This window comes from Neomonachus schauinslandi, chromosome 16, assembly GCF_002201575.2.
Source record: "Neomonachus schauinslandi chromosome 16, ASM220157v2, whole genome shotgun sequence".
In the NCBI taxonomy this organism is placed as follows: Eukaryota; Metazoa; Chordata; class Mammalia; order Carnivora; family Phocidae; genus Neomonachus; species Neomonachus schauinslandi.
The window spans coordinates 31,987,751-32,006,636 of NC_058418.1; the positions used below are offsets into that span (position 1 = coordinate 31,987,751).

Sequence of the window (18,886 nt, forward strand, 5' to 3'; positions counted from 1 at the left end):
TCCTACAGCCTTGGTTTGAACTTGGGGTGCATTGACTTTGCCCCCACTTTTCCTACTAGTAAAGGTCCTGTTTGGCATGTGTTTATAATTTATTATCACGTGCATTCGAATTCATTCTGTGAAGGTCTTTTTGAGAATTTCGTAGTACACTTGCAGATAATTAGACATATTGAGGATGTCATAAAAAGGGGGCATCTTGTATTAAAGCAGGGTTTTCCATATTCGTCTGAAATTAGAAACTAAGTAGGTCTCGAATAGGGCCCTCTGGTGACTGTTAGCAGCAAGCAGGTCTGGAAACTTCAGTGTCACGGGTGTCAGAGCTTTTGCTCTGGTGACTCAGCCTGCTGTCTCTCCTCGAGGATGGGGAATACCCCTGAGACTCAGTCTTCAGGTCTGTGCTACCTGCTGTCCATCTGGGCCCAGATAAAACGGTTATTTGGGGCTCAGGCCTGGGCAAAAGCCAAGTTCCGCCACTGTTATTATGGATGATATTTAATAGCAATAAGAGCAAAGTTTCAACAGACTTAGGGAATTCAAGAGAGTGAGACTTGGGTCTGTTTTTAGCACAGCAACCAGACTCATTCTGGTACAACATGTCACTGCTCTGTCCCAAACCCCCTAATGATTTGGCATTTCTCTTAGAGTAAAAGCCAAAGTCCTCACATGGGCCCACAAGGCCTTAGGTGACTCCTTCCCATCAGCCCATCAGCTCCATTCCCCCAGTCCTGTTCTACATGTGCATCATGAATGTTCTGTCTCAGGGCCTTTGCACCTCCTGTCCCCCGTGCCTGGGATGCTCTGTCAGACTGACTCCCCACCCCATCTTCTTCAAGTCTTCTCTCAGCCCCCTCCCCCTCGGAAACCCTCCCCATCCCCTGGCCCAGCTTTATGTTTGAGCACCTGTTGTCTCATCTCTCATATTTTTTTTTTTTTGACACTTTATCTATCTCCCCATAACAGAGGGCAGGGACTTCTTTTAATGGAAAAATTCTTGCAGACTGCAGGCCTTTATTGACATGGTGTGTGCATCAGCAATAAGGCAGACAAGGCAGACTTGCAAATGAAAGATCTCTCTCTTTGGAAATAGGGACATTATTTGAAGGAAACCATTTATAAGCCATTATATAGTTATTGTAAAAGATGTCTTATAATCATGGTAAAAATGGTCAATCTTTTTTACATAGTCCATGAAGCAATATGATAATCTCACATCTTGGTTTCATAGGCTTAGATGAGATCTGACCTATACTTCCCCTGCTCAGTACCTTGAGGGTTTATTCTGTCCAAGAAGAAATGGAACAGGGCAGAACAGTTGGGGGGACAGTTGCCCTGGATTTGAGAATACCCACATTGGAGAACGAGTACCAAGAAATGAACCGTGATTGTTGGGCTGGTTCTAACAAAAACGAGTTTAATCCCGGATGCTTCTAGGTAGGGCCTGAGGTTCTAGGGTCAGTGTTGGATGCGGTCTCTGAAGGCCTGGTGTCAAGCTCTGTCTCTGTCACTCCTAGGCATGTCACTGTGGGCCAACCCAGTGCCCAGCGCATAGTAGGTGCTCCGTGAGAAGGAAGCTGGAGTTGGCGATGCACTCTTGGAGGCACTGGAGGTGAGAAGGGTAGTTAGAAGACCCTGGGGACTCACAGGGAGTCCCAGGTGAGGCAGGGGGAAACGGTGAACATGAACCCGTTCTGGGAAGAAGAGGCTGGAAACCAGGAAGTCCTGATGGGGCCTGAGAGAATGCACTGGGTACAACCAGGAGGAGAGGGCTGGGCGAAGGGGACCATATCTTGGAGTGATAACGATGTTTTAATTTCTTTTTTCTTCCCTCTTTCCTCCCTTCACCTTGATTCCTGAAGTCATATATTTCCTAGTGGTAGAAAATTTGTAAATTATAGAAAAGAACTAAGAAAATCTCACACCCAGAGATGGCCCTTGCTAACATTTGAGTGCCTATCCATGTAGTCTACCTTTGACATTATTATTTTTTTTAAGATTTTATTTATTTGAGAGAGAGAATGAGATAGAGAGAGCATGAGAGGGAGGAAGGTCAGAAGGAGAAGCAGACTCCCTGCTGAGCGACATTATTAATTTTTGATTATACATAATACATGGATATATTCTTCTTGTACAAAATTAAGGCATTACAGATAGGTCTCGTGTCCCCTTAGACAGGCAGCCCCACTCCTGATCCCTTCCCTCCAGGTCTTGCCTCCCAGATGACCACTCCATCAGGGTAATAACTGTCATTCCAGACTGTTCTCTACGTGCATGGAGATGTAGAGACCTATTTTTAGTTGGAAATATACTTTATATTGCAAATTCAGCTTTGTGGCTGCATTTTTTTTTTTTACTTGACATATGAGTACTTTTTCTATATACTTCTATATGTCCTTGAAGAGAATATATATTGTTTGAACTGTATTGCTCATATTGATGTGCAACTTGCATGATTTAATGATTTAGGGCAAAGGGTTGAGAGTGGAGGCTCTGGAAGTTGATTACATACATTTGAATCTTGTTTCTACCGATTATTAGCTGTGTGAGCTTGGGTGGGTTACTTAACCTCTCTGTGCTTCAACTGCCTCCTTTGTGAAAGAAAGCTTTTAGTAGTTAGTATCTCACTTCCTCAAAGAGTTGTTTTGAGGGCAGATGGGATCATACATATCAACTATTAAAAACAGTCCCTGCCATGGGGCGCCTGGGTGGCTCAGTTGGTTAAACGACTGCCTTCGGCTCAGGTCACAATCCTGGAGTCCCAGGATCGAGCCCCACATCGGGCTCCCTGCTTGACAGGGAGTCTGCTTCTCCCTCTGTCCCTCCCCCCTCTCATGTTCTCTCTCTCATTCTCTCTCTCTCTCTCAAATAAATAAATAAAATCTTTAAAAAAAAAAAAGACAGTCCCTGCCATGTGGGACACTACAAATAAATGTTAGATCTGATAAATTTGTTAATACCTCTGGGACCATCTCATTCTTAAGTGGTAAAATAGCATAATGGCTAAGAGCATGGACTCTGCCACCTGGGCTCAAACCCCAGGATCACCCGTGGGCCAATAAACTTTGGGCGAGTTTCTTAATTTTTCTATTCTTTAATCTATAAAATGGCTTAGTTAAAATCCAAACATTATGGAGTGAGATCAATGTGCCTAAGTATTTAGAAGGTACCTGCCCTTATGTGTCAGCTAGTAAGTTTCTTTTTGTCTGCTACCTAATATTTCAAATAATTATGATAGTAGTTTAAAAAGCCATTTTTCTATTAATGGACACTTAGTCCATTTACCCGTCTCCTCTCTCATGCTTGTTTCTCTGCCCAGAAGACGAATTGCTGGAGGGACGCCTGGGTGGTTAAGTCTCTGTCTTCAGCTTGGGTCATGATCCCGGGGTCCTGGGATCGAGCCCCGCATCAGGCTCCCTGCTCAGTGGAGAGCCTGCTTCTCCCTCTGCCACTCCCCCTGCTTGTGTTCCTGCTCTCACTATCTCTCTCTCTGTCCAATAAATAAATAAAATCTTTTTTAAAAAGAGGAATTGCTGGGTCACTGGGAATGTACATTTCAATTTCTTAATTGAAAAAAAATTTAAAAATGCATATATAGATTTATTACTTTAAATAGTTGGAATAGTGTCAGCCAGTTTTTTCACTTAACTATATAGTGTGAATAATTTCCAAATATCATTGAATATTTGAAGCATTTTCTTCATCCATCTTTTTATAGCCGTTATAGAAAATTGCAAACATACAAAAAGTAGAGAGGATGGTAAAATGAACCTCCAAGTACCCATCCCCCATCCCCCAGCTTCAATAAATGTCAACATTTTGCCGTACTCTGTACAGCACTGTTAATAATGGCTTAATATGCATAGTAAGCTTGTGTTGTCATTTATAAGCCCATTCCTTATTGTTGGAAAATTAAGACTTTATTTTGTCACTATGATAATATGATTTAAATGTCTCACATTTAGGGGCGCCTGGGTGGCTCTGTCGGTTAAGCATCTGACTTGGGCTCAAGTCATGATCCCGGGGTCCTGGGATTGAGTCCCACGTCAGGCTCCCTACTCAGCGGGGAGCCTGCTTCTCCTTCTCCCTCTATCCCTCCCCCTGCTTGTGCTCTGTCTCTCTCTCTCTCTCTCAAATAAATAGATAAAATATTTTCTTAAAAAAAGTCTCACATTTAGTGATAGAATACAGGAATGTTTTGCCATTCTGTTTTTGGGTATTGCCCCTCTCCCTGCTTAGCCTAGCACTAATCTTCTGCCCACCGGTTTCTCAGAGGCAGAGCTGGAGACAAGGATTCTGTGCACGTGACTTCTTGAAGGACAGAGGGAAGCAGAACAGGGAAGGGAAGGGCTGAGCAAGCCTGTGTAATCAGGGACCCTTGAGCGTAGCCTGACCTTTCACACCCAGGTGCTCTGGAGTAAAACTCATACCACTGATTTGTCCTGCTATGGGCAGAGAGGTGAGCTTTTGCTCCCTCACATCTGCCAGACCCTGGCTGCCCAAGGAGTGGGATATAACCTGCCAGGCATCTTAGGGGGGAGGCAGAGGTCATAGGGTCATGTAGGGGAGGGTGACAGCCTGTGTGGGGGTTTGGAACGCCCTAACACCCACATCCTGCATCCTGAGACCCTTGTTGACACTTATTGATGAGTGAGGTTTCATAAGAAGCATCTGTGAGGTTAAAGCCAATCTTCAGAGCTCTTGGATTAAACTGGAAGATTTGGGGTTGGAGAGGCGGGAGGCAGGAAATGAATCTCTCCTCTTTTCATATCTGGCTGCAAAGCCCACAAACGCCCAAGCTCGGGCTGCAGCTAGATATGGAACGAGATGAAAGATTGGGCCACATGATGGCTCAAATGGAATTTAAGACATAAACAAAAAAAAATCAGTCAAAGAGCTGCAGGAGGCTGCAGGGGGTGGGGAGGCAGAGCGGGAGGCAGAGGGAAGATTATCCTAAGCTTTGGCAGATTTATGGGCCTTTGGAAAAAGCTGGCAGGGGGCAAAGGAGCCTCTGAGAGGGATGGATAGTGAGGTTCTGGGATGAAGCTACTATTTGTCAGGAAGATAGGTACACATAGGAAGGCAGCATGGGACTCTCCTGGCTGCCTCACAAAGTTCAGGTTCGATATGCAGGTTAGGGTAGGCTCTTAAGGGATTAAATATCCTCAGTTTTAGAAGACTGGGGTCTGGCCTTCTGAAGGACACTGGCCTGCTGTCCCTCCTGCTGCAAGAGACCCAGGATGGAGAGGGCAGCAGATACCGCCACTCGTATCCTGAGTTGCATCATACCCGCACGTTTCATTTGATTGAGAAGTGGACCGTAAGAATCAAAATCTTTAAAAATCTGGGTCTCCAGGAGCATAGGACCAATGTTCCTGGATGGCTTCAATGGGACTATCTCAGTAATGGCTGCCCCCTTTAAAGTGTGCATGCCACAGTCCCCACTACTCCCTAGTGCCTCACACCTGCCTGCTTCACTCATTTACAAGGTGTGGGTGGCCCTGCAGGGGGTTGGAGCTTTCCACTCATGATGGCTTCCAGAAGTCTCATCTCAACTCATCTTTTTTTCTTCTCGATCATCGTTTGAGGCTCCATTCCCTACCTCTGGCTATAGCAATTTGTGCGACATCCAGGAAAGCAATGATGGGTGGAGGAACAAGACCAGCATAGAAGGTAAGGATATGAGTCCTGGAACCAGACTTTCTGGGTTCAAATCCTGCATCCAGTACTATAGTGAGCTTGGAAAGTTGCTAAGACTCCCTCCTCCATTCTGGGGTCTCAGTTGTCTTATCTAAAAAATGGGAATAATGAAATGAATAAATACATTTAAAGCTTTTAGCAATGATAAAGGGCTCCATAAATGTTAGGTATTACTGTGATTGCTAGTCCCGGACACTGACGTCACTGTGCCTCCAGCCACGCAAGGCCACTCGAAGGACTGTGCTTCCACGGGCCATCTGTTAACAGCTGCTTTAGGCAGGCCACAAAGATGCTCTCCCAGCCATGCTCAGCACTGAGCATGGGCCTCCTTTTGATTAGGGCTAGTTTTCTGTCTAAGAGTCATTGCCTATTGACCATATTTTTACCAGATAATGGTGCATTGTCGTGTATTTTTCCCCTGCAGGCACCATTCTTCAATACATGCATACACACACACACACACACACACACACCTGCCACATGGAACAAGGAACCCAGAACTTAAGTATCTATGACATGATGGGTCAGAGACAATGGGTTTTCCCCCCAAAATCCATATCCCCTTCTTTTTAGTAATAAGGATTCAATTATCTGGGACACGTGCCTCCACTTAAGACATTTCCCAACCAGGGGTAGCCGATGTGACTAAGTTTTGTCCAATGACTAGTAAATGGAAGTGGATATAAAATTTCAGAGGGGTGCCTGGGTGGCACAGTTGGTTAAGTGTCCAACTCTTGATTTTGGCTCAGGTCATGATCTCAGGGTCCTGGGATTAAGCCCTGCATCGAGCTCCGTGCTCTGCAGGGAGTCTGCTTGAGAATTCTCTCCCTCTCCCTCTGTCCTTCCTTCCTCTCTCTCCTTCCTTCTCTCTCTCTCTCTCCCTCTCAAATAAATAAATAAATCTTTAAAAAACTTCAGAAATGTATTCTTAAAAGCGATGAAATGCCCCTTCAGGTTTCTGTCCTCCTTCCTGCTGGCTGGAACCTGGACATGAGCCGGAGCTTAAGCAACCATTTTGGGCAGTGAGGCAGGATGCTAAGGATGCTGGAGCCAGAATGTAGAAGGAGCCTGGGTCGTTGATGATTTAAGAGCCACCATCTTATCTGCATGGCCTCTCTTCAGACTTTTCTTATGTGACAGAGAAATGATGTCTCATCTTGCTCAAGCCAATAGGTGCTAGTGTTGTTATCATTATTATTTTTGGTTTTTTTTTTATGCAGTTGAATCAAATACTAACACTTGGCTGCTTTCCTGGTTGGGGAGAGGAGGAAAGTCAACTTTTCATTCTTTGGTTAGTGGATGCGACCAAAAAAAAAAGGCAACACAAAGCCAAACCAAAACCAAAACCAAACACCAAGTAGCTTCTCTGGAACATTCCTATAGCCTTTGCAAGTTTCCTCTTGGAGTCTCATTGCACCCTGCCAGGTGGGTTGGACCCGGATGAGCATTACTGACTCCCCCTGACACATGACGGGGGCTGAGATTCAGAAGGCAAAATGTCTTGCCCCCTGTCCCAAACAGGCCACAGGTAGAATTTGGGTCCCCTGACTTTTTCCCCAGGGCATCACAAGAATACCTGGGAACAATAATGGTGCAATAAGGCCTGTAAATGAAGTGTCTCAGAGGGTAAACCCTGCTCCCCCATTCACAGTGGGGTGTGCCAGGGCCAGGACTGGGGAGAGGCAAGGAGGTGCCTGCCTGCTGTCCCCACATTGGCATGACCCCCATTGCCTCTCTAGCCTCACTTGAGACCCTGCTGTGGGGTGCGCTGCTCGACTTCTCTCTAAACAGCAGACCCTCACGGCCGAAAATTAGTTCTAAAAGGAAAATGGTATCGTGGCAAGACCCAGGGCTGCAGCATTAGACTAGCCTGGGTTCAAATCCTTTTTTGGTTCCTTATTTATGTGACCTTGGGCAACTTCTTCCACTCAGCCTCCTTTCCTCCTCTGAAACATGGGATGCTTTGAAATGGTTCTTGGCAGGATTAAATTAAACAGCATAAATAAAGTTTTTGGCATATGGAGTTCCTTTCCCTTAACTTTCCCTTTATTATAATAGGGTTCTCCAGTGTTCCTTATCCCTGAGAAGTGAGAAACTGTTAATTCAATATATTCTAATTATGCACCCTTCTGGGTGTAAAGTATGGTGCTAAGATTATTCACTAGCTGGAGATAAAGCAAACCCGATCCAGCAATCCAGGAAGGAGCAGCTCTGGTTGCTCAAACACCCATGCTCCCGGCTTGCTGAATGGAAGGCAGGGAGCAAAGAGTCTTCTTTGCCAAAATAAATGGCAATAGATCCTCCCTAAATGTTGCCAGCTGGTGAAATGCACCAATGGGCTAAGTCAAGCCCATTCACACTCACAACACAGAAATTATTCCTGTTCTCAGGTTCTTTTCTTTATTTCATTCATTTGACACATTTATTAAGTGCTCATTCTGTACAAGGCCTTGCATTGAAATGAACATATTTTAATTTTATTTGCAGTAATACATTTCAGGAAAAAAAAAACCCAACCCAGAGAAGTTGCTTCTTGCCAGGATAGATATTACTAAAACACCAAAGAAATTGACAATTTTAAAAATCAGGACCAGGGCATTTGGGTGGCTCAGCTGGTTAAGTGTCCAACTCTTGATTTCTGCTCAGGTCATGATCTCAGGATCGTGGAATCAAGCCCCCTGTTGGGCTCCATGCTCCACGGAGTCTGCTTGAGATTCTCTCTCCCTTTCCCTCTGTTCCTCCTCCCAGTCCTGCTCTCTCTCTCTCTCAAATAAATAAATAAAATCTTAAAAAAATAACTAAAGGGGCGCCTGGGTGGCTCAGTTGGTTAAGCGACTGCCTTCGGCTCAGGTCATGATCCTGGAGTCCCGGGATCGAGTCCCGCATCGGGCTCCCTGCTCGGCACGGGGTCTGCTTCTCCCTCTGCCCTCTTCCCTCTCGTGTTCTCTGTCTCTCATTCTCTCTCTCTCAAATAAATAAATAAAATCTTTAAAAAAAAATAACTAAAAATAGAAATCTGGACCATATTAGATAACAACTCTCCCTTTCAGATCTTCCAGTTTAAGCATGAAACTAAAGATCAGACTTCTCCTAATACAAAATCAAATGCATCACAAAAATGAAATTTCTGTGAAGATGCTTATGGATCAAAAAAGCAAACATATCTTTCCAGGAAAAAAATTATTAGCCAGATGGATAAATAAAGCTTTGTTTTCACCCGAGTGCCTTCTTTCTTGACTTTTTAAGGATGATTTTTAATCTTCTAGTCTAAAATGAGACATCTAAGACAGCCATCAGCCAGGGGCTGCAGCTGGCTGAGTATGCATATGATGGTTTTCACAAAGGTAAACTCTGGCGTTGGTTCACTGAAGTCTGAGCTCTGCTGGGTGGCCAGGATTTAGCCGTCTTATCTCTCAGGGCAAGACAAGGTTTGGCCACACCGCAGTTTCAGGAAATGCCTCCAGTGTCCAAGAATGTTACAGCACCGCTGAAGTGGCTGACCACCAAGACCACATATACAAGCTGGCCCTGCCATACTATGCCACACACGCCACTGTCAGCCCCCATTCGGGTCAGATGCTGGGGATGCCAATTCTATTGGAGAGATTCAGGCTCTGCCTTCAAGCATAGTTGATAACGTGGTGGGGGGCGGGTGCCTGGAGCCTTCATTTTGAGAGTCCCCTGGCAGGTAGGTCATGTGGGATCCTTCTCAATGAACGTTATCCACCGGAGCCCCCTGGTGGACACAAAGCTGCCGGTGTCCTGCAGGGATTCAATTCTGGGGAAAGTTTGGGACAATTGCAATGTCCTGGTATGCCCGCCACCGAGCTGGGTATGCAGCTTTGTGTTCTGGTGCGTCAGGGAGCCTCTACTCAGTTCTAGAGTATTGTGGCAATGGGCCTCACCAGAAATAAGAACAGTTAACACTTACGGAGCACCTACTATGTGCAAGACTCTGCTCTAAACCTTTAACATGTATTAACTACTTTAAGCCTTAGAACAACCCTTCATGGTAGATTTTTTTTTTTTTAAGATTTTATTTATTTATTTGACAGAGAGAGAGATAGCGAGAGCAGGAACACAAGCAGGGGGAGTGGGAGAGGGAGAAGCAGGCTTCCCGCAGAGCAGGGAGCCCAATGCGGGGCTCGATACCAGGACCCTGGGATCATGACCTGAGCCAAAGGCAGACGCTTAACGACTGAGCCACCCAGGCGCCCGTAGAACAACCCTTCATGGTAGATTATTATTCTCCCCACAAGAATACCCACAATGCGAAACAGGTAATCCCCCCAAAATAAGCTGCGGTGTCCTTGGGGAGGGAGAACAAGTGGTGGAAAGCCCCAAAACCACCCACGTCCACTATTGTTCGCCACGTTTGTTTGCCGATCTTAATTTTCTCCTGAGTTTGCAGGGAAAGATGAAGTCCTCTGCTTTCTAAGAGTGGTAATAGCTAGAAGTCTGCTTCTGTTTCCTACTTTCATTCTTGGAGACACTTTTCTTTTGTCATTTAAGTCCCCCCCCCCAGCTGCAAACACATCTAATAATCAACCACAACAGAGCCCCTGACAGATGGGCCGTGAAACAGATGGCTGCATTGAAAGGCAGCAATCGAAAACGGAGGGTAATTTGAACCAATCAAGAAGATGGGGTCTCTTGGAGGCAAAGTTTCTGCAGAAACTGAAACCATATCCCTCAAGCTCCTTTGGTACTATTTTTCACCCGCAGATGAGCCTTCCTGGGGGTGGATCCAACTTTTTTTTTTTTTTTTAAACATCTGGAATGTTGAAAAGGAAGAGAGAGAAGCCCTGGGGCCTTGTCAATCAAATTCACTTTTCTTTTGGCAAATGCAGCATCAGTGACAAATTGCACAATTTGACATAAACAAAGTTGATAGATGTCGGCAAAGCTGTTTTAAAACAGCAGAAATGCAGAGATGTGTAGGATGGGGTTTTTTTCACTCAACAATCAGTATGTTTAATAACAAATAAAACAACCAGATTTTAATAAATCCTACCACCTTCACGACATCATCTGATAGTTAGCTGCTGCTAGTTAATGAGAATGTGGTATTGATTCGGATCCCAATCCACTGGATAGCTCTTATTGTTATAGTTCATGAGGGCTTCTAAGCTCACCTCTGAGGCCTTCTTGGACTAGGAAACACTGGCCTTGACATCCCAAGACTAGAGAGTATAGGCCCTGGTCTGCCACTATTTCCCTATGTAACCTTGGGTAAGTCATTTAATCCTCCTGGAGTTTAGGTTCCCCACAGAATACATGATGATGATCAGCCCTGCTCTGCTCAACACAAGGTTCAAGTGCAATATTAGATGTGAATCACTTTTTCTTTAATTTGAAGTGTATTGATCTTTTTATTGAGAAATAATTTCATCTAGTAAAGTGCACAAATCTTAAAAACTCATCTGCAGTGCATAGTGAGAAGCTTCCCTTATAAGCTTTTAATGACTTGTAAAGAATATTGCTGATCACTCAGCCACAGTTCCAGAAGCTTTATGTAATTTGCTGCCACCCACTAAGAACCCATCTCTAGCAATGAAGTTTGGGATAGGGGGCAATCATGGCGCTGGATTTTGTCTGTCATTTAAGAAATTTTTCTTGCTTTCCTTCCCAGCACCACATGCTGGGGATTGTGGGGAAGATCAAAGAAATAAAACAAGGTTCCAGACTGCAAACAGTTGGAGGAGGGGAAGTGTTATGAATTCTGGATAGCAAAACATTTAACATTCCACAGCGCAGAGAATATTTCACTTTATTTCTTACTTTTTTTATTGTAGCGTAATGAATAATATATGTGTGGTAAAGTGCACAAATCTTAAATGCGCAGCTCAATGAATTTTTAAAAAGTGAACACATCCATGCACTCAGCACCCAGATTAAGAAACAGAACATTAACAGACCTCAGAAGATTCTCTCATTTCCCTTCCCAGTCAACAGCCCTTCCACCCTTCAAAATCACTACTATTCTGACATCTGTCACCATAAGTTAGCTTTGCCTGATTTGAACTTTATATCAACGGAGTCCTGCTTTAGGGTCTGGCTTCTTTTGCCTACCATTACATCTGTGAGATTCATTCATGTTGTTGTTTGTGGGTGTGGTTCATTCTCTTAGTTACTGCAGTATTTCGTTATATGCCCACACCATAATTTATTTATCCATTCTTCTGTTAATGGACATTTGGGTTGTTTCCACTTTTGGGTTAGGATGCTATGGACGTTGTCATATGTGGTTTTTGGTGAAAATATGTACAATTTATGCATATGTAGAATTGCTGGGTCATAGAGTACGTGTATATTTAGCTTTCACACATTTTGCCAGTTTTCCACAGTGGTTGTCCCTATTTCCAACCCCCCCCCGCCCCCGCCCCGCAGCAGTATACGATGGTTCAAGTTGCTCCACATCCTTTCAAAAAATTTTACTCTTCTGTTGAAATACACATAACATGACATATACCATCTTAACTATTTTCAAGTGTACAGTTCAGGGATATTAAAGATTTTCGTAGTGTGCAACCATCACTACCATCCATTTCCATAACTCTTCATTTTGTAAAACTAAAACTAAACTCATTAAACAAAAACCCACTATTCCCTTTCCCCCTGCCCCAGCCCCTGGCAACCACCACCCTACTTTCTTTCTTTATAATTTTGGCTACTCTAAGTACTCTATAAATAGAATCATAGTATTAATGTTTTTATGACTGGCTTATTTCACTTAGTATGTCCTCAAGTTTTATCCATGTTGTAAGATATGTTAGAATTTTCTTCCTTTTTAAGGCTGAATAATACTCCATTGTATGTATTTATCACATCATCTATTCATTGTCGATGGACACTTGGGTTGCTTCCCTGTTTTGGCTCTTGTGAATCATGCTGCTATGAACAGGGGTGTACACATACCTCTTTGAGACCTTCAATTCTTTTGGGTATATACCCAGAGGTGGACTTGCTGGATCATATGGAAATTCTATTTTTAATTTTTTAGGAACCTCCATACTCTTTTCCAAAGAGGCTGTACCATTTTACATTCCTATTCTTTGCACACCAAGCTTGTTTACCTATGGAGCCTTCTTCACTCTTGTTCCTCTGCTTGGAATGCTCTGCAGCCAGAACTTTGCAGGACTGACCCTTTCTCATCATTGTATTTCAGCTCAGCACCTCTTCAGAGAGGCCTTGGGGCCACAAAGGCATTCTCTCTCCCATTATCCTGCTTTTTTGTCATAGTCCTCTTTACAAACTGGCAGTTACTTATTACAGTCTGTTTCTCCCACCGGCTTGACAACTCCATTAGGGCAGCGATCTTGTCTGTCGCGGTCGCCACTGTGCCCCCAGCGCCTCGAAGAGTACCTGGCATAGGATGGCGATCGGTAAAGGGTAAGAAATCCACCCGAGGGATTGTGCACTCGATTTTTCCGGGCTGAGCCAACTCTAACCACTAGGGAAGGGTGAGGGCGGTGGCTCCGGGCGTGGGGGGCGTAGCAGCTCAGCCGGAGGCCCCGCCCCTAGCCCCGCCCTGTCCTTGTTCTCCTCCGCGGGTCTCTATAAAGTTTATTTGGCTGCGCGCCGCGCGAGGGCTTCTGGGAGGGCCGGCCTCGGCCAATCAGGAAGCGCGGGCGAGCGGCGCGAGAAGCGGTGACCGCGTTCTCCAGCCGGGACCCGAGCGGCTGAGAAGGCTGCAGTGTCGGGTAAGGGTGTCTCTGCCCATGTTCTTCCCACTTGGGGGCTTGTCCTTGAACCCGGGGCTCCGAGGCTGGGCGGAGCCCGGTCCCCACGCTCGGAGCCACGGCGCTCTCACTGCCCGTTCGCCACATGGCAGCCGAGCACGCCTGACGCCGGCGACTCAGCGCCTTGTCGAACCGTCCCCCATTATAGCGTCGGGCAGCGCCCTGGGAGTGCCTTCTATCTGCCCTCTTTCTGAACATGGAGGTTTGGCCCCCTGACTCCCCTCTTCGCCCCAACTACGGCGCTCTGCCGCGGCGCGCCACGCCCCTGCCCCACCCCCACCCAGTGCCCTGTGAGCCCACCCTGAGCTGGGATCAGCGCCTCTCCCCGCCACAGCCCTCCGCCTGCTCGCTCGTCTCCTGCGGACGTACCCTGCCCTCCGAGGGCGGGGCTCTTTCGGGCCAGGGTGACGACCCTCTTAGCCTCTCCCAACCCTTGGTCTGTCTCTTGACCGGCATCAGGGGAATGCTGCTTCCTTTCTAGGGACATGCTGGAGATTAGAACCTGGAGGTGGCCTGCACTTTCTTGGGTCTCACAACACCTCATCCTCTGCAAGGGCAATGCCTGAGTTTACTGGGTCTCTTTAAAAAAATTAGGGGGCTGACCCCAGGAATTTTCGGTCAGAGTTTGGACCAACCATTCACAGAGCCGCTGGTACTGGTTTGCCCCTGTCACTTGTTTTGGCCGAAATGCCTTTTAGCATGAGCAAGGGTCACTTTTGTATTCTGTCTGCGGAATGTGAGAGGGTGTCCTTGGACGTCGTAGCTTTTTCTTTCATCTGTTCTTCGTGCATTTCTTTTTGGGACATTTTGATTTTTCATTTATGGTGAATTGTTATTTCAAAGCTCATAGTTTTAAATACGTATATGTTAGGCTATCAGATCCCATATTTGTATCTCCAGCGGGGGCCTCTCCCTCGACCAATACCCAGCTGCCTCTTTTCTTTCTCAACCGAGATGGTTGATAGGGAACTCAGACTGAACATGTCAAGATAGGCCTAGCAAGCTTCCCATCATCTCCCCTCCCAAACTGCTCTTCTTGCTGTTTTTTCTGAGTCACATAAAAGGCTCTAGCCAGTAACCTTTGAGTCACCTTTGACTGCTCTGTTTCTTTCTCACTCCACATCCAGTGCTTGCCACCCTGGGCCAAGTCACCATCACCTCTCACCTGGATTATTGAAATAGTCTCTCATCTGGTCTCCCTACTTCTGCCCTTGCATTCATGCCCTATTTTAGCATGGCAGCTGGAAAGATCCTTTTGAAACAGGTCAGATCGTATCACTCCTTTACGTAAAAACCCTACAATGGATTTCCATCTCATTTAAAGACAAATGCCTTATATTGAGCCATAAGACTTTAAATAACCTGACCCACTGTTACTTTCCCATTCTCATTTTCTGCTACCCTCTTCCACGTGTCAGACATGCTTTGGCCTCAGGGCTTTTGTGCTTGCAGTTCAATAATCTTGTGGTTTGCTCCCTCACTTTTTTTCAGGTTTTTACTCAGGGGTCACCTAGTGAGGCTTTCCCCAGTTCCTGTTTTCCTTTACTGCTTTAGTAGTTGTTCTTAGCAATTATATTTTAGTTATTTACCTTGTGTATTGTTTGTTGTTCCCTTCCAGAATGTGAAGTGGGGAGGATTTTTCTCCTTTTTGTTCCTTGGTGGATCTTCAGCACCTAGGCCTGGCACACAGTAGGTGCTCAATAAATATGAAATAAAGGAATGCTCTGGCACTGTTACAGGCTTGGGAATACAGTGGTTAATGAAACAGGCCTGCCCTCATTGAAGTGATGTTCCTATAGAGAATGCCACCAACAATAAACACACAGATATAGAGTGTAGTGTCAGGGCTGTTTTTTAAAGGAGGACAAGGATATCTGAACAGAGACCTGATTGAAATGAGAGAGCAAGTTATGGAATGTCTGGTGGGAGAGAGCATTCCTGGAATGGGAAGAGCAAGTGCAAAGACCCTAAGGTGGGAACAGTTGGAGAAGTGGTGAGCTTGAGTGTCTGAATCTGCTGCTTGATGGACTGAAGTAGAAAATAAGGTAGAGGAAATACAGATGTTCCAAGGAGAGAGAGAGGTCAGCAAAGACCCAGAGGTGAGAGCCCAAGGTGTATTCAGGGGACAAGCCACTTTAACTCATCAGACATTTATTTGGTACCTACTGAATGCCAAACTTGGCTGCTGAGGATTCAGCTCAGTCAGCTGAGCAGTCTGCCCTACAGGAATTTGCCATGTAGAGAAGTAGACAGACGTGGAAGAAATAATTACAACTATTTCACCAGAGAAGAACAGTAATGAAGGTTCAGAATAGTATAGGAGGGGCTTGGGGTGAGGAGGACTGCCCTAGCAGACTTTTCAGGATATATAGGAGTTCCCTATGTGACAGTGTAGGTTTGGGGTATGTGATAGCAGAGTGTGCAGCTACATGTGCAGGAATATGAAGGGAGGAAACAGCATGAAGCACCCCCAGGAGTAGAGACTTACTAGGGTATCTTTGGGGGAGGGTAGTGAGAAATGTGGATGGTAAGGGTGACAGTGCCAGATCACAAGCACTTCCTCCTGGAGGGGACAGAAGGTGTCCCTGGTTGGATTAAGGCAGGGAAGCATTTCAAAAAGAATTCTTGCCAAGGGGAGGGTGAGTTATAGGAACGCAAAGGCTTAGACTACTGAGGTGGTTAGGTGAAAAGCATGAGGGTCAGAGAGGGGGCAAGAGAGATGAGGATTCCTTTTTGCAGAAGGTTTGAGAGGTAGACATGGAGATTGGCTGGATGTTCAGGAGCGGAGGAAGGGGACCCTGAAGTGACTCCCTGGTGGTCTCTGGCTGACTTGCTGGATGCTAGTAGTTTTACTGAGAGCCTGGGAATGCAGGAGGTGGAAGTGGTGGTATTGGTGGCTAAGAGGAGAGAGAAATGATGAGTTTGGTTTGGGACACGTGTGGTTTGAGACACCCATGGGCCATCCAGGTGCAGCTGTCGGGGACAGTTGGAGATATTAGCTCAGGTGAGAGAGCTGGCCTGGACATAGAATAGTTTCCACCAAACCTTAGTTTTGATAAATTGGCGTTCTCCTCTGGGCCCAGACAGTCCTCAGAGGTGTTCAGGTGACCCTTCAGTCCTGTGAGCCTCCTGACAGTGTATCTTTAAGAATATGTGTGTGGTTCTTTTGTGTGCACATGTGTACACGAACATTAGATTCGCAGGGGTCCGTGGCCATCCGAAAAATTAATAACCACTGGTAGGGTTCTAGTTGAAGCCACGGCCAGTGGTGGATCTTATCCAGAGAAATATGCAGCTTGAGAAGAGGAGGTCCAAGGATAGAAGCTTGGCATTTAAGGGAAGGGTGGATGTCGAAGCCACAGCAGAGGAGGCTTGAGAGAGGGAAGAGCTGGAAAAGCAGGAGGAGAACCAGGAAAAGGTGGTGTCAAGTCAGAGGAGAAGAGTGTTTCAGGAAGAAAGGAATGGTCAGAGTATAAGAGGCTGTGAGAGAGAAAGGGTTGAAAGTCCATCGGACTTAGCAGTTAGGTCATTGGTGGCTGCAGAGGAATTCTGGAAGTAGGAGGGGGGCAAAAGCAGAAATTAGGTTGTAGTGGGTGATGAATGGATGAGGTGTGACAAAGGATGGCTGTCTCTTTGTAGAAAGAGCAGGAGCTAGAGGAGCATGTGGGTTTGAGGATTTTTTAAAAAATTATTTATTTATTTATTTAATTTATTTTTAAAGCTCTTCCTATTTATTTGAGAGAGAGAGCGAGAGAGAGCACGAGTCGGGGGCGGGGGGGAGAGGGAGAAGCAGACTCCCTGCTGAGCAGGGAGCCCGATTCTGGACTCGATCCCAGGACCCTGGGACCATGACCTGAGCCGAAGGCAGACGCTTAACTGACTGAGCCACCCAGGCACCCCGGATTTTTTTAATAAGCTTTTAATTTTAGAATAGTTTTAGATTTACAGGAAATATGCAAGATTAGTACAGAGTACTCTGTACCCCTGACCCAGTTTCCCCTATTGATGAGGAATTATTTTAGGAAAGAAGAGACCTGAACTCTAGGAGAAGGAGCCAAAGACAGTGAAAATAAGGACAACCATCACTTCCTGAGTTCTGGCTGTGTGTGAGTCCCTGCCTTGGGCTTTGCTTGTATAATCTAATGTCATCGTCATAATAGCCCTCTGATGTCTAAATCTACTCCCTTCCCTATCTTCCTCATTTCAGTAAGTGGCACCTTCATGCTCCCAAGTTACTTGGGCCTAAAACCTTGGCATTGTGTTTGACTTCTTCACTCTCACACTCTACATAAATGATTTATATCTACACGGAATCTATTTTAAAATGTATACATGAGTCAGACCTACTATTTGTCTCTTCCACCACTATCATCCTGGTCCACATCACTCTTATGTATTACATCTGGGTGATAGAGCAGCCTCCTGACTGGTCTCCCTGGTTTTACTTTGTGCCCTTCTTACCCCCCATCTGTTCTCCATGCAGAAGTGGGAAGGAGCCTTTAAAAAGCTTAACCCTTCTGTAGCTCCCATCACGCATAGATTACAGTCCACCGTTATTACCTTGTGCTGTGAAGTCAGTACCATCTAGGCCCTGCCCTAGCCCCTTCTCCCACCACTCTACCCTGTGACTGTGTGCTTCAGCCATGTGGCCTCCTGCTCTTCTTCACATATGCTAAAGATGATTCTGCATTGAAGCTTTTGTATTCACTGTCCTTTGCAAGAACGTTCTTCTCCTCAGATTATCAGTATAGTTCATTCCCTTACATGATTTAGGCCTTTGTTCAATGGTTTCCTTTTTATTTTTACTTAAAAAAAATTTTTTTTAAAGATTTTATTTATTTGACAGAGAACATGCACAAGCAGGGGGAGCGGCAGGGAGAGGGAGAAGCAGGCTCCCCACTGAGCAGAGAGCTTGACATGGGGCTCAATCCTAGGACCCTAGGATCATGACCTGAGCCAAAGGCAGACGCTTAACTGACTGAGCCACCCAGACGCCTCAACGGTTTCCTTTTTAAAGAAGCTTCATAGAACACCCCAGCTAAAGCAGTCTCACTGTCCACTCTACCACATCTCCCTGTTTTATCTCCTTTGTAGCACTTACCAATACCTGGAATCATGTGTCTTATTTTTTTTAATTGTCTCTCTCCTGACATATAAATTCTTTGAGCCTGGGAATCTTATCTGTTTTTTCCACAGCTCCATCCCCAGTGCCTTGAACAGCACATGGGAGATGCTTAATAAATATTTGTTACAGGAAGGGAGGAAAAAGGGGTTCTAACTTTGGTGTCCCTTACAGTGTCAGCATAGGAATTTTAAAAATAAGGAGTCATTATGGTGCAGGAGGGCTGGGTCCAAGGACCCAGAGGAGGTCCTGCAGGATCAGCTAAGGGTGTTTTTATCTTTGCGTGGAATAGAAATCAAATGTGAGCCGAGAGAAAGTAAGAGCAGGG

The 18,886-nt window shown here is 45.6% G+C and overlaps 1 protein-coding gene across 5 annotated transcripts in view; it reads left to right on the plus strand.

Moving 5' to 3' along the window:
• Positions 1-5,280: 5,280 nt before the first annotated feature.
• Positions 5,281-18,886, plus strand: part of NUP93 (nucleoporin 93) — a 119,007-nt gene continuing 105,401 nt past the window's right edge. For 2 of the 5 annotated variants that reach the window (XM_044911435.1, XM_044911436.1), the window contains exon 1: positions 13,358-13,397. The gene's annotated coding sequence lies outside the window, so the exon portion shown is untranslated. Of the gene's footprint in view, positions 5,315-5,582; positions 5,668-13,240; positions 13,398-18,886 lie in introns of those variants that run through there. The other 3 variants (XM_044911433.1, XM_044911434.1, XM_021705812.1) reach the window with 3 other exon arrangements.